We start from the raw sequence: 21,507 nt of genomic DNA on the forward strand, positions 1-21,507 counted from the left end.
AGGTCGACTTAAACACCCCTCACCTGAGTTGTGATCACTGATAGTCTGGTGCCCTTCAGGTGGTTGAGGAGTGGGGGTTCCCCCAGCCACAATTTTTACAGTAGTAGCTGGCCCCCTTAGTTGACCTTATCTGACGGGTGGGTCCCCAATCTTTATGGTGGAGATTCTCTTCGCTTGCTATCTCGGAAATCCCGATGTCAGGTCCTCAACTCTCTTGGCTTTTGCCTGGCACACACTGATGGTTGGGTGACGAACCCCATCATTGTACTGTCTTCTCATCTCCAGCTAACTAGTTTGTGACCTCGGGACGCCTCAGAGACTCGGCTGTATCAGTCTCCACCATGGGATCTGGGTCCTCTATTCCAGCAGATTCACTGCTGGGGTGTCTACTAGATAATCTTAAACCCCTTTACCTGACCCCAGCCTAAAACCACCAAAACTTATCCTTTAGATAATCAATACAAAATGACCATGTGATGACATACAACTTCTGTGAGCAAGTGGGCAGACAGAAAGGGATTCCTTATCTTCAAGCTTTCTCTTTCTTGCTCACTAAACCTGATCTTTGTTCTTCCTGCAAACCTGAACACCTCCTTTTGGCTGCTTCTACCGCACCCTCTATCTCTTCAACTGGATTTGGTGCTAGCACTTGAGTGTTTTCTTCAATCTCATTGCCATTGTGTTCGACCTGGTCCAGCCTTCCCTCTACTGGCAGAATGAGACTCTTCACCCCTAACCTGCAGGAAGAAGCTACAGAAGAAAGACCATCGTCCCACTCCCAGTACCTATAAAAAACAAAAAGGGAGGAATATGGCATCAGATCTGCTATTTTGCTACCACCATTATTCTCCCTCCCCAACACCATTTTACAACCTAGATTCCTAACCCACGAACTTCCTAGTCAGTCATTGGCCCAGATTGTTAGTCAGCAAACCTGCTTGCCAGTCATTGGTCCTTTGTTATTAGCCCGGGAAATTCCACTACTTAAGATTAGCTCCACTGACATTCTTTCTCTATTTCTCTCTCTCCTCTTTACTCTTACTCTCACTCTCTTTTTCTTTTTCTCTCCTCCTCTCACTTGTTTTCTCTCTCTCTCTCTCTCTCTCTCTCTCTCTCACTCACTCACTCTCACTCATACTCTCTCTCTCACCCTGAGAACAGACACTCTGTCAGTCAGCTTAATAAAATCTCTTGCATGAGTTCCCGTGTCCGGAGTGGTTTTGGGTGCTTTCACTAAGGAGCGAACCCAGTGCCTCACTATGCTAGGCAAGTGCACTACCACCTAGCCACAATCCCAGCCCCTGCTTATAAAAATATTTATTTTTATAATGGACATATTTCTTTCTCTTCCTCTCCCTGCTCCTCCCATATCTTTCCCCCTCCTAATCTCAGGGGAAACAGGATTACCTTTCTTCCCCATTTTAGGCAGAGTTATCTGTCCTTGAATTCACACTTACCATAGGAACAAGTAATCCAGACTTTGGGGAGGGCAGCAGAAGATCTCAGAAACAACTGTCTCCCAAATTAACAAATGAATTGCTACTCCAAGAGAAAATATGTGAAATGTAGCTGTTGAATCACCTCTTTAAAAGACCCCTGTTCCTGTTGATGGGCAGAATCATAGCCCTTAGGACAAGAATTCCCTATGTCTCTCCTTTGCTAGCAAAGTAATAAACCTTTTTTTCCCTTATCTCAAAACCCTGTCCTCCTTATTGGATTGGCATGGGGGACAAGGAAAGAACTTGCAGCAACAACTCTAGTGATTTACACATCCAATTATTTCCTCTTCATCTACTCAGCTGATTACTCCTAAACTCCCCAAACTGCAGATATTCTAGTGTCTCAGAATTCAGTCTGTGTGTCTTGTCTATATAAAAAAGAAAAAAGGAAACTCACTCTCGATGACCTCACACAAACATAATTTTTTTCTTTTTTAAAACTATGGATTGCTTCACTAATTTGCATGTCATCCTTGCTCAGAGGCCATGCTAATCTCTGTATCTTTCCAAATTTAGTACATGTGCTAAAGCAAACAGTCAATCTCATGATTTTAAATATTCTCCACTTCTCATCCAACTCCCCAAATTGTGTGGTTTCATTTTTTTTTTTTCTTTTTTTTTTTTTTGTGATGGGGTCTCATTGCGTTGCCCAATCTGGTCTTCAATTCCTGAGCTCAAGTGATCTCCCTTCCTCAACCTAGTAATAGCTGGAACTATGGTGTGGATCCCCATGCCTCTCAACATCTCCATTTGTACATGTAACTGGCATCAATTTATCATATTCAAAATTAAATTCCTGATCTTCTTTCCCAAACACACTATTCCTACAGCCTTCCTACTTATCAGTAAATAGCAATTCTATTCTCAGTCCAAAAACTTTAATTCCTTAGTCTCCCTGGTTTTTATTGCCCTCTGCTGTCTTTTCTTAGCATAGCACAAGTCATCCTTTAAAACATAAAACAAGTATTGTGAGCTCTCATCTTAAACCCACAGAGAAACCTCAAATTCTTAAAATGACCTAGTGAATTCCTACCATATCTCTGATCTCAAAAACTGTGACTCCCTTCAGTCACCCCAGCTTCTTTGTTGTCCTTCATAAACACCAAGCAGTCTCCACACAGGACCTTTACACATATTGCTCTTTCTGCCTGAACACGTTTTCCCCTAGAAATTTCATGTAATTTCCTCTTTCTTTGCTGTTTGAAGACTTTCCACAGGCTGGGGATATAGCTCAGCTGGTAGAGTGCTTGCTTGACATGCACAAAGCTCTGGGTTCAATCCCCAGCACCGCATTTAAAAAAAAAAAAAAAAGACTTTACAGAAATATACAAATGTCACCTTCTCATGAAGGCCTTTCCTAGGTGTGATATTTAAAATTATCACTCATTTATCTCTCATTGCTATCACAATTCACACTTATTGCTGCTTTAATTTTTATAGCACTTATCAGTAATTTATATATAAGTACACACATATAATATATAGTATGTGTTATATATAAGCACATGCTATATTTATATATAACAATATATAAACATATATACATATAAAAATGTATATATGTAATTTGTAATATACACTTTTATATGTATATATAATGTTTTTATTGTCAATTTTCCCCCAACTGCATGTATGCCCCACAAAGACAGGGATTATCTGTTTTGTCCATGTGTTATTTGCAACTAAGTAATAAATAATGATAAATATACTTAAATATTAATGCTTCAGGCTTGGTAGTACAGATCTGTAATCCCAGTGGTTGGGGATGCTGAGGGAAGGAGATCCAAGATCAAGGTCAGTCTCAGCACATTAAGGAGAACTTAAACAATTTAGTAATACCCTGTCTCAAAAATAAAACAAAAACAAAAAAAAAAAAAAGGGAAAGTGGCTCAGAGGTAAAATACTCCAATCTCCAGTACCAAAAAAAAAAAAAAAAAAAAAAAAAAGGACTGCATCATCTCAAAAAACTTGAAATCTTTGTTTATCATGCATTTTGCTCAATAGGTATTTCTTGACTTCTCTTTATGGGGGTGCTAGGGATCAAACCCAAGGCTTCAATCATGCATGGAATATTCCCTACCACTCACCTACCCCAGGTCTCACTAAGTATTTTTTAAAGTTTGTTTTTATTAGTTATACATGAGAGAAGAATGTATATATTTAAAAAAAAATTTTTTTTTAGTTTGCAATGGACCTCTATTTTATTTATTTATACGTGGTGCTGAGAATGGAACCCAGTGCTGGGCATGTGCCAGGCAAGCATTCTACCACTTGAGCCAAACCCCAGCCTCAGAAGAATATATTTTGACATTTTATACATATAAGGAGTATAATTTCCCATTCTGCTGGTTGTACACGATGTGGAATTACATTGGTTGCGTATTTATATATGCACATAGGAAAGTAATGTCCAATTCATTCTACCATCTTTTCTATTCCCATCCCCCCTCTTTATGCTTCCTTCCCCTTCGTTAATCCAAAGTACTTCTAATCTTCCTTACCCTCCCCCCAATAGGTATCTCTTGTACAGGACATAATGGTGAATAAAAACTTAATCCTGGACGCACACACCTTTGCAAAGATAAATCTTTTTTTTTTTTTTTTTTTTTTTTCCTGGTGCTGCTGGGATTGCAGGTGTGGCCACAATGGATCCTCCCAGGTCAGTCTCTTGAGTAGCTGGGACTACACACTTGCCTCTGTGCAGGCATGCACCACAGCATCCTGCAATGTGTCATACTATAAATGGTGAGTTTAAAGGCCCATAGAAATCCCAGTAACTCAGCAATTCAGGGGGGCGCTAAGTAACCTAGGAGACCCTATCTCAAAATAAAAAAGGGCTGGGGATGTTGCTTAGTAGTTAAGCGCCGCAGGTTCAATCCCCAGTACCCCGTCAAAAAAAAGCCTATGCAGGGGGAAATTTCTATGAGTGAGGCATCAGTTAAAACTGAAACAATCTGATAGTGGTTTTGTTTTGTTTTGTTTTTGTTTTTGTTTTGCTGTGCTGGGAAGTGAGGCTTGCTAGGCAGGTGCTCTGCCACTGAGCTATTTCTCAGTCCCAGTCTTTCTGGATCGCAGAAATAAGCCTCAGTAAGAGACAGATTTGGAAGTTTGAGGCTTTGAAGTTGCAACTGAAGCCATGTTTTTTTTTTTTTTTAATTTATTTTTTTTTATTGTAAACAAATGGGATACATGTTGTTTCTGTTTGTACATGGAGTAACAGCATACCATTTGCGTAATCATACATTTACATAGGGTAATGATGTTTGAATCATTGTGTTATATTTTCCTTCCCTCCACCCCTCCCAACCCTCTTTTCCCACTGTCAGGACCTCCTTCCTCCATTCTTGCACCCCTCCTACTCCCATTATGTGTCATCATCCACTTACCAGTGAGATCATTCACCTTTTGGATTATTGAGATTGGCTTATCTCACTCAACATGATATTCTCCAATTTCATCCATTTGCCTGCAAATGCCATAATTTTATCATTCTTTATAGCAGAGTAATATTCCATTCTTTATATATATATTAGAGTTTCTTTATCCATTCATCTATTGAAGGACATCTAGATTGGTTCCACAGTATGGCTATTGTGAATTGAGTAGCGATGAACATTGATGTGGCTGTATTCTTATAGTATGTTGATTTTAAGACCTTTGGGTGTAGACCAAGGAGTGGGATAGCTGGGTCAAATGCTGGATCCATTCCAAGTTTTCTAAGGAATCTCCACACTGCTTTCCAGAGTGGCTGCACTAATTTGCATCCCCACCAGCAGTGTATGAGTGTACGTTTTTCCCCACATCCTGTCCAACACCTATTGTTGCTTGTATTCTTGATAATCACCATTCTAATTGGGGTGAGATGGAATCTTAGTGTAGTTTTGATTTGCATTTCTCTTATTACTAAAGATGGTGAACATTTTTTCATGTGTTTGTTGATTGCTTGTATATCTTCTTTTGGGAAGCATCTGTTCATATCCATAGCCCATTTGTTGATTGGGTTATTTGTATTCTTGGTGTAGAGTTTTTGGAGTTCTTTATAGATTCTGGAAATTAGTGCTCTATCTGAAGTATGAGTGGCAAAGATTTTCTCCCACTCAGTAGGCTCTCTCTTCACATTGCTGATAGTTTCCTTTGCTGAGAGAAAGCTATTTAGTTTGAATCTATCCCAGTTATTGATTCTGGCTTTTATTTCTTGTGTTATGGGAGTCCTGTTAAGGAAGTCTGATCCTCAGTCAACAAGGTGAAGATTTGGACCTACTTTTTCTTCTATAACATGCAAGGTCTTTGCTCTGATTTCAAGGTCCCTGATCCATTGTGAGTTGATTTTTGTGCAGGGTGAGAGATAGGGGTTTAATTTCATTCTGTTGCATATAAATTTCCAGTTTTCCCAGCACCATTTGTTGAAGAGGCTATCTTTTCTCCATTGCATATTTTTGGCACCTTTGTCTAGTATGAGAAAATTGTATTTATTTGGGTTTGTGTCCATGTCTGCTATTCAGTACCATTGATCTACCTGTCTATTTTGGTGCCAATACCATGCCATTTTTGTTACTATTGCTTTGTAGTATAGTTGAACTTCTGGTATTGCGATACCCCCTGCTTCATTCTTCCTGCTAAGGATTGTTTTAGCTATTCTGGGTTTCTTATTCTTCCAGATGAATTTCATGATTGCTTGCTCTATTTCTGTAAGGTACATCATTGGGATTTTAATTGGAATTGCATTGAATTTGTATAGCACTTTTGGTAGTATGGCCATTTTGACAATATTAATTCTGCCTATCCAAGAACATGGGAGATCTTTCCATCTTCTAAGGTCTTCCTCAATTTCTTTCTTCAATGTTTTGTAATTTTTGTTGTAGAGATCTTTTACCTCTTTGGTTAGATTGATAGCCAAGTTTTTTTTTGTTTTTTTTTTTTTGAGGCTATTGCAAATGGAGTTCTTTTCCTCATTTCCCTTTCAGCTGTTTCATCGCTTGTGTTTAAAAATACGTTAGATTTATGTGTGTTGATTTTATATCCTGCTATTTTGCTGAATTCATTGATGAGGTCTAGAAGTTTTCTGCAGGAGATTTTTGGATCCTCTAAATATAGAATCATGTCATCAGCAAATAGTGACAGCTTAAGTTCCTCTTTTCCTGCTCATATCCCTTTAATTTCTTTAGTCTGCCTAATTGCTCTGGCTAGAATTTCGAGGACAATGTTGAATAGAAGTGGTGAAAGAGGACATCCCTGTCTTGTTCCCGATTTTAAAGGGAATGGTTTCAGTTTTTCTCCATTAAGAATGATGTTGGAGGGGCTGGGAAGATAGTTCAGTCGGTAGAGTGCATGCCTTGCAAGCGCCAGGCCCTGGGTTCAATCCCCAGCAACCCCACCCCCCCCAAAAAAAAAAAAAAAAGAATGATGTTGCCCATGGGCTTAGCATAAATAGCCCTTACAATGATCAGGTATGTTCCTACTATCCCTATTTTTTCTAGTGTTTTGAACATGAAGGGGTGTTGTATTTTGTCGAACGCTTTTTCTGTGTCAATTGAAATAACCATATGATTCTTATCCTTAAGTCTGTTGACATGATGGATTACATTTATTGATTTACGGATGTTAAACCATCCTTGCATTCCTGGGATGAATCCCACTTGATCGTGGTGCACATTTTCTTAATATGTTTTTGGATACGGATTGCCAATATTTTGTTAAGGATCTTTGCATCTATATTCATCAAGCATATTGGTCTAAAATGTTCTTTCCTTGATATGTCTTTTCCTGGTTTGGGTATGAGGGTGATATTAGCTTCATAGAATGAGTTTGGTAGAGTACCCTCTTTTTGTATTTCCTGGAATACTTTGAGAAGTATTGGAACGAGTTCTTCTTTGAAGGTCTTGTAGAACGCGGCTGAGAATCCGTCTGGTCCTGGGCTTTTCTTCAATGGTAGGTTTTTAATGGCTTCTTCTATTTCATTGCTTGATATTGATCTGTTTAAATTGTGTATGTCCTCCTGGTTCAGCTTGGGAGGAGCATATGTCTCTAGAAATTTGTCGATGTCCTCGGTAGTTTCTATTTTGTTGGAATACAGATTTTCAAAGTAGCTTCTAATTATGTTCTGTATCTCAGTGGTGTCTGTCGTGATATTTCCTTTTTCGTCACGAATTTTAGTAATTTGAGTTTTCTCTCTCCTCTTTGTTAGTGTGGCTAAGGGTTTGTCTATTTTGTTTACTTTCTCAAAGAACCAACTTTTTGTTTTGTCAATTTTTTGAATAGTTTCTTTTGTTTCCATTTCATTGATTTCAGCTCTGATTTTAATTATTTCCTGTCTTCTACTACTTTTGCTGTTATTCTGTTCTTCTCTTTCTAGGGCTTTGAGCTGTAATGTTAGGTCATTTAGTTGTTGACTTTTCATTCTTTTCTGGAATGCACTCCATGCAATGAATTTTCCTCTTAGTATCGCTTCCATAGTGTCCCAGAGATTCTGATATGTTGTATTGTCATTCTCATTGACCTCTAAGAATTTTTTATCTCTTCCCTGATGTTTTCTGTTACCCATGTTTCAGTCAATAGCATATAATGTAGTCTCCAGGTGTTGAAGTAATTTCTGTTTTTTATTTTGTCATTGATTTCTATTCTCATTCCATTATGATCTGATAGAACACAAGGCAGTATCTCTATTTTTTTGCATTTCCTAATGGCTGCTTTGTGCCATAACATATGGTCTATTTTTAAGAAGGTTCCATGTGCTGCTGAAAAGAAAGTGAACCACCCGTTCATGGATGCAATATTCTATATATGTCTATTAAGTCTAGGTTATTGATTGTGTTATTGAGTTCTATGTTTTCCTTGTTCGGTTTCTGTTTGGAAGATCTATCTAGTGGTGACAGCGGTGTATTAAAGTGACCCACAATTATTGTGTTGTGGTCTATGTGATTCCTGGAGATGAGAAGGATTTGTTTGAGGTACAGGGATGCACCATTGTTTGGGGCATAAATATTTCCGATCATTATGTCTTCCTGATTTATGGTTCCCTTAAGCAGTATGAAATGTCCTTCTTTATCCCTTCTAAATAACTTTGGCTTGAAGTCCACTTTATTTGATATAAGGATGGAAACCCCTGCTTTTTTACTGAGTCCGTGTGTGTGGTAGGTTTTTTCCCTTCCTTTCACTTTTAGTCTGTGGATGTGTTTTTCTATGAGATGAGTCTCTTGCAGGCAGCATATTGTTGGGTCTTTCTTTTTAATCCATTCTGTCAGTTTATGTCTTTTTTTTTTTTTTTTTTTTTGGGTGCTGGGGATCGAACCCAGGGCCTTGTGCTTGTAAGGCAAGCACTCTACCAACTTAGCTATCTCCCCAGCCCCAGTCTATGTCTTATGATTGATGAGTTTAGGCCATTAACATTCAGAGTTATTATTGAAATATGATTTGTATTCCCAGTCATTTGGCTTATTTTTGGTTTTTAAGTTGGCTTGGTTTCTCCTTTGAGTGGTTTTTCTCTAAGGTAGTTCCTCCATTTGCTGACCTCCATTGTTGTTTTTCATTTCCTCCTCATGGAATATTTTGTTGAGAACATTCTGTAGTGCAGGCTTCCTATTTGTAAATTCTTTTAACTTTTGTTTATCATGGAAGGATTTTATTTCATCTTTAAATCTGAATGTTAGTTTTGCTGGGTATAGGATTCTTGGTTGGCAACCATGTTCTTTCAGAGTTTGAAATATGCTGTTCCAGGCCCTTCTAGCTCTTAGAGTCTGCGTTGAGAAGTCTACTGCTATCTGTATCGGTCTCCCCCTATATGTAATCTGATGCTTTTCTCTCGCAGCCTTCAAAATCCGATCTTTATTTTGAATGATAGGCATTTTCGTTATCACGTGTCTTGGTGTGGATCTGTTGTGATTTTGTGCATTTGGTGTTCTGTAAGCCTCTTGTATTTGATTTTCCATTTCATTCTTCAGGCTTGGGAAATTTTCTGATATTATTTCATTGAATAGGTTGTTCATTCCTTTGGTTTGTATCTCTGTTCCTTCCTCAATCCCAATAATTCTTAAATTTGGTCTTTTCATGATGTCCCATAGTTCTTGGAGGGTCTTTTCATGATTTCTTACCATCTTCTCTGTTTGGGCAACTTTATTTTCAAGATTAAATATTTTGTCTTCATTGTCTGAGGTTCTGTCTTCCAAGTTTTCTAGTCTTTTGGTGATGATTTCCATTGAGTTTTTTATTTGGTTTATTGTCTCCTTCATTTCAAGGATTTCCGTTTGGTTTTTTTTTGAGAATCTCTATCTCTTTGTTGAAATGATCTTTTGCTTCCTGCAGGTGCTCTTTCAGCTTATTGGTATTATCATTCATTGCCTGCATTTGCTCTCTTATCTCATTCTTTGCTTCATGAATCATCTTAATCATGTATAATCTGAAGTCCTTTTCTGACATTTCTTCTACCATACTGTCATTGGATTCTATTAATATAGAATCTAGATTTGTTTGGATCATTTTCTTCCCTTCTTTTTTCATGTTGTTCATGTATCTTCCCCTCTAGCAGTGCAGATCTGGGGTATTACAGATTTCCCCCTATAAGCTTATAGTGGCCCTATAGGTTTCCAAAACCCTTTCTTTAAGGGGAGATCAATATTAGCAGTGCCCAATTCAGACACTACGCAATCCTAAACCAAATAGCCCCTATGAGGACAATAACAAAATTGTCATAATAAACAGAATGAGTTCAAATATTATCTTCGGTAAAACAAACAGATTTGCAATAAGGTCTGCAATTTCTAATGGAGGACAAAGAGGATGCAGAGGGATGTAGAATGTGGCTGTTAATGGGATAAGAAAAGATTATACAGAAATAGGGGCTGGGGAGATAGCTCAGTCGGTAGAGTGCTTGACTTGTAAGCACAAGGCCCTGGGTTCGATCCCCAGCACCCCCCCCCCAAAAAAAAAAAAAAAAAAGATTATACAGAAGTTCTAGATAATAGAAAGGGTGCGAGTGTAATCAAAAGAAATTGGATGTTAGCATGCCAAAAAGGGAGAAAGAGACTCTGAGGGAACAGGTAAACAAAAGGAAAATAGAGCAAGAAAAGTAAAGAAATAAAAACTTACATTTTTTCTATAAGGAGAAAAAAGAAAATCTACAGTATAATAGTCATATAGTAATGAAACCCCCCAGTGTTCAGTAGCCTGAAGCATGATAGGTACCTGACAATGAGCTTCAAGTCTCCAGTCAAGGCATCTCAGGATGGGATTTGCCCCACGTAAAGATCAGAGCTAGGGCTTCCAGGATTATCCAAGATGGCCGCTCTGGCTTCGAAATGTGTTGGCAAATGGGGAGCTGCAGCTCAGGGTGTGGCAGTGGTCAGCTGGAGGTCCTGGAGGTTGGATGCGGTTGGTCAGGCAGGGGTCCTAGAGGTCCGGTGTGTTTGGTGTGGTTGTGGGATCCTGGAGGCCAGGTGCAAATCAGTTGTTCTGGGGTCCCAGTGATAGGGTGCAGTCAGTTGGTCTGGGGGTCCTGGCGGCAGGGAGCAGTTAGTCCATGTGAGGGGCCTAGAGGCAGGGACTGATTGGTTGGGCTGAGGGATTCTGGAGACAGGGCTCAGTTAGTCGGGCCAGGGGTCCTACAGGGCCTGGCTGTTGTCTCAAAATGGCGGCAACCTCATGTAATCAAACCTGCAGGTACTATAACAGTGAACTTCCAGGCAACAGTAGGCAGCTGGTGCTCCACTGGCGGTTGGTGATCAGCTTGCTGACTGTTGTTAGACGATAGGGAGGTGAACCTCGTGCGGTGGGTGATGGATAGGTGTAAGGCAGGCGATGGACAGGCGAGAGGCAGGCAAATGGTGGATGATAGGCACCTGACAGTGAGCAATCTGCACTCAAAAAAGGCATCAATATGCTGGCAGACAGCAGGTCATCACAGCAGACAAATGGGGTAAACACCAGGGAATCAATAAGCAGCAAAAAGTGCCTCACAGAGAAACAGATATCCTCTGCTTGAAACCGGAGTTATGGAGCAACAAGGAACACAGCCTCCCTCTAGTCCACCATCTTGGATCTCCCCTGAAGCCACGTTTATTAACAGTGTAGGTTAAAGTAAAAAATGGCATTCATACGCTACATGCAGTGGCTCAGGAGACTGAGGAAGGAGAATTGTGAGTTCAAAGCCAGCCTCAGCAAAAGCAAGGCACTAAGCAATTCAATGAGATTCTGTCTCGAAACAAATTTTTTTTAAAAAGGGACGGGGGATGTGGCTTAGTAGTTGAGTGCCCCTCAATTCAATCCTTGGTATCAGTCCCCACTCCAACCCCCCCCCCAAAAAAGTCAAAACCATGGCATTCATCCACACTATTATTATTTTACATTCCCAACAATAATAATACTGAATAGGGCTGGGAATGTAGTTCAGTTGGTACAGTGCTTGCCTCAAATGCACAAAGCCCTGCGTTCAATCCCCAGCACTGCAAAGAAAATAATAATAACACTGAATGTAGGTACTTAGTGTTTGTTATTCAGAAATTAAAAATTACTTAGGTAATATTATTTAAATGTTTTGGTGTATTTGTTAGCAACATTTATTCAGGGCATTATATAGCATGAGACCCTCTAAAAGATAAGATATCATCAAAGTAGAAGTTTTTTGTTTTTTATGTTTTTTGACTGTACTGGAGATTGAACCTGGGATGCTCAACCACTGACCTATATTCCACCCTTTTTTAAAACTTTTTAGTACAAGGAATTGAACCACCAGCTTACATAGAAAATCTTGAGTTGTGCTTGAGAGCTTTCAGGTAATTGGGGATGTAAAACATTATCACATGTGATACTAATAAATGGTATCAAAATTGTATATTGTTAGCTGAATCCAGTGATGCATACCTATAGTTCCAGTTATTCAAGAGGCTAAAGCAGAAAGATTGTAAGTTTGAGGCCATTCTGGGAAATTGAGGCTTTGAAGTTACAACTGAAGCCATGTTTATTAACAGTGTAGTTTGTCTCACAATTTGAAAAAAAATTATTTTTAAATCCCATTACTGGGAATTGAGGTAGAGGGTGCTCTACCTCTGAATTACATCCCCAGCCCTGTTTTTATAATTTTGAGACAGTCTAAATTGCTGAGGCTGGCCTCAAATTTGCAATCTTCCTGTCTCAGCCTCTAGAGTCTCTGGGATTACAGATGTGGGCCAATATGCCAGCTCAAAATAAATTCTTAAACGTGGGGTATAATCATTTAGCCTAGTGGTGGAAAACTTGTTTGATATGTGTGAGGTCCTGGACTCAAACCCCAACATGTCAGGGACCAAGAAGAAGTTCTCATTCTGAGAACGTTCTCACCTTTACGATAAGCAGCAGCGCCCCTCCCCCCTCCTGGCTGATAGTTCTAACAATATGGCGCCTATGGCGCCGTCCCTGCTTCTCTTCTGGGATTTCACCTTCCCGCCAGTGCGAACTTCACCTTCCCACCAGCACGAACTTGCACCCTATTAGGAGCCCAATAGAAGACACAGCCAACCAACCTGCACCTCATCATACCCCTCATTCCCTCAGCATAAATACCCGTGAGAACAATAAAAATTTGCAGCTTGATCAGAATTCCTGTCTTGCTGTCACTCCCTGCGTCTCTTGTCCCTTTCATTCCTTCTCTCTTAGGTTCGCCATGCTGTGTTGATGTCCTGCGGGTCGGGACACCAACACAATGAAAAAATATTTTTTTTGGTACCAGGGATTAACCACAGGGATGCTTAACCACTGAACTACATCCCAGCCCTTTTTAACTTTTTGTTTAGAGAAAGATTCTCTTTAAGTTGCTTAGGGCCTAGCTAAACTGCCAAGGCCATCTTTGAACTTAAGATCCTCCTGCCTTAGCCTCTCGAGTCACTGGGAATATTGAGCTTATAGGTGTACACGATCATGCCTCAATGAAAAAAAAAATTTTTTTTTAAACCTAATCTCCATGGCACATTTCTATCTTGGTGGCACACATCTATAATCCTAGGTTTTCAGGAGGATGAGGCAAGAGGATCACAAATTTGAGGCTAGCCTCAGCAATTTAGCAAGACGTAAATGATTTAGAAAGGGATTGTTTCAAATTTAAAAAAATAGAAAGGAGATTGAGGACGGAGACTTACAAGTCCAAAACCAGCCTCAGTAAAAGCATCTTAATGAGGTACTAAGCAACTTAATGAGACCCTGTCTCAGAAAAAAAAAAAAAAAAAGAAAAAAAAGAAAAAAAGGGGGGAGCTCAGTGGTTAAGTACCAGGTATAAAAAACGACTAAAGTTAGATGGGGTAAGAAGGTCAAACTAATGGGCTACCTGGGCTTGGTATGCATGAAACAAAAAAAGAAAAAAACGGAACAAAAAATAGAGCAGACAAGAAGGAACTAATGAACTAATGAATAAGGGATTGAAGACACTATCCAGAGCAGCCCATAAACAAAGTGAAAACTGCTTTAAAAAGTAGCATGGGGTGATCCAAGATGGTGGACTAGAGGGAGGCTGCATTCCTTGTCCATCTGTAATTCCAGTTTCAAGCAGAGGATATCTGTTTTTTGGTGAAGGAGTTTTTGCTGCTTATTGATCCCCTGCTGTTTAATCCATTTGTCTACTGTGATCACCTGCAGTCTGCCAGCATATCGATGCCTTTTTTGAGTGCAGATTGCTCACTGTCAGGCGCCTATCATCTGCCATTTGCCTGCCTCTCACTTGTCCATCGCCTGCCTTACACCTATCCATCACCCACCGCACGAGGTTCACCTCCTGATCATCTGACAACAGTCAGCAAAACTGATCGCAGACCAGTGGAGCACCAGCTGCCTGCTGTTGCCTGGAAGTTCACTGTTACAATACCTGCAGGTTTGATTACATGTGGCTGCCGCCATTTTGAGACAACAGCCAGGCCCCTTACGACCCCTGGCCCGACTGACTGAGCCCTGTCTCCAGGATCACTCAGCCCGACCGATCACTCCTTGCCTCCAGGGCCCTCACATGGATTGCCTCCTGCAGGCTTGAAGCTCATTGTCAGGTACCTCTCATGCAACAGGCTACTGAACTCTGGGTGGTTTCATTACTATATGACTGTTATACTGTAGATTTTCTTTTTTCTCCTTATTGAAAAATTTTAAGTTTTTATTTCTTTACTTTTCTTGCTCTTTTCCTTTTTCTTACCTCTTCCCTCAGAGTCTCTTTATCCCTTTTTGCATGATAACAACCAATTTCTTTTGATTATACTCTCACCCTTTCTATTATCTAGAACTTCTGTATATTCTTTTCTTATCCCATTAACAGCTACATCCTACATCCCTCTGCATCCTCTTTGTCCTCCATTAGAAATTGCAGACCTTATTGCAAATCTATTTGTTATAATGTAGATAATAATTGAATTCATTCTGTTTATTATGACAATTTTGTTATTGTCCTCATAGGGGCTATTTGGTTTAGGATTGCATAGTGTCTGAATTGGGCACTGCTAATATTGATCTCCCCTTAAAGAAAGGGTTTTGGAAACCTATAGGGCCACTATAAGCTTATAGGGGGAAATCTGTAATACCCCAGATCTGCACTGCTAGAGGGGAAGATACATGAACAACATGAAAAAAGAAGGGAAGAAAATGATCCAAACAAATCTAGATTCTATATTAATAGAATCCAATGACAGTATGGTAGAAGAAATGTCAGAAAAGGACTTCAGATTATACATGATTAAGATGATTCATGAAGCAAAGAATGAGATAAGAGAGCAAATGCAGGCAATGAATGATAATACCAATAAGCTGAAAGAGCACCTGCAGGAAGCAAAAGATCATTTCAACAAAGAGATAGAGATTCTCAAAAAAAAAACCAAACGGAAATCCTTGAAATGAAGGAGACAATAAACCAAATAAAAAACTCAATGGAAATCATCACCAAAAGACTAGAAAACTTGGAAGACAGAACCTCAGACAATGAAGACAAAATATTTAATCTTGAAAATAAAGTTGCCCAAACAGAGAAGATGGTAAGAAATCATGAAAAGACCCTCCAAGAACTATGGGACATCATGAAAAGACCAAATTTAAGAATTATTGGGATTGAGGAAGGAACAGAGATACAAACCAAAGGAATGAACAACCTATTCAATGAAATAATATCAGAAAATTTCCCAAGCCTGAAGAATGAAATGGAAAATCAAATACAAGAGGCTTACAGAACACCAAATGCACAAAATCACAACAGATCCACACCAAGACACGTGATAACGAAAATGCCTATCATTCAAAATAAAGATCGGATTTTGAAGGCTGCGAGAGAAAAGCATCAGATTACATATAGGGGGAGACCGATACAGATAGCAGTAGACTTCTCAACGCAGACTCTAAGAGCTAGAAGGGCCTGGAACAGCATATTTCAAACTCTGAAAGAACATGGTTGCCAACCAAGAATCCTATACCCAGCAAAACTAACATTCAGATTTAAAGATGAAATAAAATCCTTCCATGATAAACAAAAGTTAAAAGAATTTACAAATAGGAAGCCTGCACTACAGAATGTTCTCAACAAAATATTCCATGAGGAGGAAATGAAAAACAACAATGGAGGTCAGCAAATGGAGGAACTACCTTAGAGAAAAACCACTCAAAGGAGAAACCAAGCCAACTTAAAAACCAAAAATAAGCCAAATGACTGGGAATACAAATCATATTTCAATAATAACTCTGAATGTTAATGGCCTAAACTCATCAATCATAAGACATAGACTGGGGCTGGGGAGATAGCTAAGTTGGTAGAGTGCTTGCCTTACAAGCACAAGGCCCTGGGTTCGATCCCCAGCACCCAAAAAAAAAAAAAAAAAAAAAGACATAAACTGACAGAATGGATTAAAAAGAAAGACCCAACAATATGCTGCCTGCAAGAGACTCATCTCATAGAAAAACACATCCACAGACTAAAAGTGAAAGGAAGGGAAAAAACCTACCACACACACGGACTCAGTAAAAAAGCAGGGGTTTCCATCCTTATATCAAATAAAGTGGACTTCAAGCCAAAGTTATTTAGAAGGGATAAAGAAGGACATTTCATACTGCTTAAGGGAACCATAAATCAGGAAGACATAATGATCGGAAATATTTATGCCCCAAACAATGGTGCATCCCTGTACCTCAAACAAATCCTTCTCATCTCCAGGAATCAAATAGACCACAACACAATAATTCTGGTTGACTTTAATACACCGCTGTCACCACTGGAAAGATCTTCCAGACAAAAACCAAACAAAGAAACCATAGAACTCAATAACACAATCAATAACCTAGACTTAATAGACATATATAGAATATGCCATCCATCAACAAGTAAATTTGCTTTCTTCTCAGCAACACATGAACCCTTCTCAAAAATAGACCATATGTTATGGTACAAAGCAGCCATTAGGAAATGCAAAAAAATAGAGATACTGCCTTGTGTTCTATCAGATCATAATGGAATGAGAATAGAAATCAATGACAAAATAAAAAACAGAAATTACTCCAACACCTGAAGACTACATTATATGCTATTGACTGAAACATGGATAACAGAAAACATCAGGGAGGAGATAAAAAAATTCTTAGAGGTCAATGAGAATTACTGTAAAACACGTCAAAATCTCTGGGACACCATGAAAGCAGTACTAAGAGGAAAATTCATTGCATGGAGCGCATTCAAGAAAAGAATGAAAGGTCAACAACTAAATGACCTAACATTACAGCTCAAAGCCCTAGAAAGAGAAGAACAGAATAACAGCAAAAGTAGTAGAAGACAGGAAATAATTAAAATCAGAGCTGAAATCAATGAAATTGAAACAAAAACAATTGAAAAAATTGACAAAGAAAAAGTTGTTTCTTTGAAAAAGTAAACAAAATAGATAAACCCTTAGCCACACTAACAAGGAGAAGGAGAGAGAAAACTCAAATTCCTAAAATTCGTGATGAAAAAGGAAATATCACGACAGACACCACTGAGATTCATAACAATGAGAAGCTACTTTGAAAATCTGTATTCCAAAGAGGAACTGTTTCGAGGGAAAACAGGAGTTGGAGGGGAGGGGGAAGAAGAAAATAATGAAATGAATCAAAAATTATTATCCTATGTAAAAGTATGAGTACACAAATGGTATGCCTTTACTTCATGTACAAACACAGAAACAGTATGTATCCCATTTGTGTACAATAAAAATAAATTAAAAAAAAAAGAAAATCTGTATTCCAACAAAATAGAAAGTACTGAAGAGATTGACAAATTTCTAGAGACATATGCTCCTCCCAAACTGAACCAGGAGGACATTCACAATTTAAACAGATCAATATCAAGCAATGAAATAGAAGAAGCCATTAAAAACCTACCATTGAAAAAAAGCCCAGGACCAGACGGATTCTCAGTCAAGATCTACAAGACCTTCAAAGAAGAACTCGTTCCAATACTTCTCAAAGTATTCCAGGAAATACAAAAAGAGGGTACTCTACCAAACTCATTCTATGAAGCTAATATCACCCTCATACCCAAACCAGGAAAAGACATATCAAGGAAAGAACATTTTAGACTAATATCCTTGATGAATATAGATGCAAAGATCCTTAACAAAATATTGGCAATCCGTATCCAAAAACATATTAAGAAAATGTGCACCACGATCAAGTGGGATTCATCCCAGGAATGCAAGGATGGTTTAACATCCGTAAATCAATAAATGTAATCCATCATGTCAACAGACTTAAGGATAAGAATCATATGGTTATTTCAATTGACACAGAAAAAGCGTTCGACAAAATACAACACCCCTTCATGCTCAAAACACTAGAAAAAATAGGGATAGTAGGAACATACCTGATCATCGTAAGGGCTATTTATGCTAAGCCCATGGGCAACATCATTCTAAATGGAGAAAAACTGAAAGCATTCCCTTTACAAATGGGAACAAGACAGGGATGTCCTCTTTCACCGCTTCTATTCAACATTGTCCTCGAAACTCTAGCCAGAGCAATTAGATAGACTAAAGAAATTAAAGGGATACGAATAGGAAAAGAGAAACTTAAACTGTCACCATTTGCTGATGACATGATTCTTGTCTGGAGCCGGCAGGCCACGCCCCGCCTCGCCACATGTTCAGCTAAGATGGCGCCTGCCAGATGCTGACGGGGTGTGCCTCTCCTGCACACGTAACTATCAGACAATACCAGGTGTGTATCAGGCTAGATTGCGTGGTTCTTCATGACTGGCCAAGAATACTTCCTTGTTGGAGCTCTGGCGCGCGGACAAGTTTTGCCTTCGCGCGCTTTCCCCTGATTGGCTTTTGTACTTGATATTAACTGGGTTTATTCCCTCAATAAATGAGACTTGATCAGGCTTTTGTCTTGTCTCCATTTCTCGTGTCTCTTGTCTCTCCCAATCCCCGATCCTCCCTCCAGGTTCCTGTTGTAGTCCTGCAGGTCGGGACAGATTCTATATTTAGAGGATCCAAAAATCTCCTCCAGAAAACTTCCAGGCCTCATCATTGAATTCAGCAAAGTAGCAGGATGTAAAATCAACACACATAAATCTAAAGCATTTTTATACACAAGCGATGAACCATCTGAAAGGGAAATGAGGAAAAGAACTCCATTTGCAATAGCCTCAAAAAAAAAATAAAATACTTGGGCATCAATATAACCAAAGAGGTAAAAGATCTCTACAACAAAAACTACAAAACATTGAAGAAAGAAATTGAGGAAGACCTTAGAAGATGGAAAGATTTCCCATGTTCTTGGATAGGCAGAATTAATATTGTCAAAATGGCCATACTACCTAAAGTGCTATACAGATTCAATGCAATTCCAATTAATATCCCAATGATATACCTCACAGAAATAGAACAAGCAATCATGAAATTCATCTGGAAGAATAAGAAACCCAGAATAGCTAAAACAATCCTTAGCAGGAAGAGTGAAGCAGGGGGTATCGCAATACCAGAAGTTCAACTCTACTACAAAGCAATAGTAACAAAAACGGCATTGTCAGGGACCAAGAAGTTCTCATTCTGAGAACATTCTGACCTTTACAATAAGCAGCAGCGCCCCTCCCTTCCCGCCGGCGCAAACTTCACCTTCCCGGCGGCGCGAACCTCACCTCCCGGCCGGCGCGAATTTGCACCCTATCAGGAACCCAGCAGAAGAACACAGCCAACCAGCCTGCACCTTGTCACACCCCTCCTTCCCTCAGTATAAATACCCCTGTGTGAACAATAAAAATTTGCAGCTTGATCAGAATTCCTGTCTTGCTGCCTCTCCCTGCGTCTCTTGTCCCTTCATTCCTTCTCTCTCAGGTTTGCGGTCCCGTGTTGATGTCCCGCGGGTCGGGACACGGCATGGTATTGGTACCAAAATAGGTAGATCAATGGTACAGAATAGAAGACATGGACACAAACCCACATAAATATAGTTTTCTCGTACTAGACAAAGGTGCCAAAAATATGCAATGGAGAAAAGATAGCCTCTGCAACAAATGGTGCTGGGAAAACTGGAAAACCATATGAAGCAGAATGAAATTAAACCCCTATCTCTCCACCTGCACAAAATCAACTCAAAATGGATCAAGGACCTTGGAATCAGAGCAGAGACCTTGCATCTTATGGAAGAAAAAGTAGGTCCAAATCTTCAACATGTCAGCTCAGACTCAGACTTCCATAACAGGACTCCCGTGGCACAAGAAATAAAAGCAAGAATCAATAACTGGGATAGATTCAAACTAAATAGCTTTCTCTCAGCAAAGGAAACTATCAGCAATGTGAAGAGAGAGCCTAATGAGTGGGAGAAAAATCTTTGCCACTCCTACTTCAGATAGAGCACTAATTTCCAGAATCTATAAAGAACTCCAAAAACTCTACACCAAGAATACAAATAACCCAATCAACAAATGGGCAAAGGAAATGAACAGACACTTCACAGAAGAAGATCTATAAGCACTCAACAGATATATGAAAAAATGTTCAACATTTCTAGTAATAAGAGAAATGCGAATCAAAACTACCCTACGATTTCATCTCACCCCAACTGGAATGTGAGTTATCAAGAATACAAACAATAGGTGAGAGTGTGGGGAAAAAGGTCCACTCATACATTGCTGGTGGGGTTGCAAATTAGTGCAGCCACTCTGGAAAGCAGTGTGGAGATTCCTCAGAAAGCTTGGAATGGACCCACCATTTGACCCAGCTATCCCACTCCTTGGCCTATACCTAAAGGACTTAAAATCAGCATACTACAGAGATGCAGCCACATCAATGTTCACAGCTGCTCAATTCACAACAGCCAGATTGTGGAACCAACCTAGATATCCTTCAATTGATGAATGGATAAAGAAAGTGTTTTATATATATACAATGGAATATTACTCAGCCATAAAGAAGAATAAAATTATGGCATTTGCAGGCAAATGGATGAAATTGGAGACTATCATGCTAAGTGAGATAAGCCAATCTCAAAAATCCAAAGGAGGAATGATCTTGCTGATAAGCAGATGATGACACATAATGGGGGATGGGAGGGGGGCAAGAATGGAGGAAGGAGGGACTGTATAGAGGGAAAAGAGGGGTGGGAGGGGTGGGGGGGTAGGAAAAAATAACAGAATGAATCAAACACCATTACCCTGTGTAAATGTATGATTACACAAATGGTATGCTGTTACTCTATGTACGAACAGAAACAACATGTATCCCATTTGTTTACAATAAAAAAAAAAAAAGAACTCTGGCACTCTCCCACAGCCTGTGTTGCAGTCTGTGAAAAAAAAAAAAAAAAGTAGTATGGATTCAGGCATGATGGTGCACACTGGTAATGCCAGTAACCCCAGTGGCCCAGGAGGCTGGGCAGGAAGATGGCGACTTCAAAGTCAGACTCAGCAATTTAGGGAAGTCCTAAGCAACTCATTGAGACCCTGTTTTAAAATAAAATATAAAAAAGGGTTGAGGATGCAGCTCAGTGGTTCAGACCCTCTGGGTTCAGTCCCCAGGACCAAAAGAAAGAAAGAAAAGAAAAATCTCATGACACTTAC

The 21,507-nt window shown here is 39.4% G+C and overlaps 1 pseudogene; it reads right to left on the reverse strand.

Annotated features, from left to right (window-relative positions):
• Positions 1-1,935: 1,935 nt before the first annotated feature.
• LOC124985982 (uncharacterized) lies at positions 1,936-2,032 on the reverse strand (annotated as a pseudogene).
• Between the last annotated feature and the right edge of the window lie 19,475 nt (positions 2,033-21,507).

Source organism: Sciurus carolinensis, chromosome 5 (assembly GCF_902686445.1).
Source record: "Sciurus carolinensis chromosome 5, mSciCar1.2, whole genome shotgun sequence".
In the NCBI taxonomy this organism is placed as follows: Eukaryota; Metazoa; Chordata; class Mammalia; order Rodentia; family Sciuridae; genus Sciurus; species Sciurus carolinensis.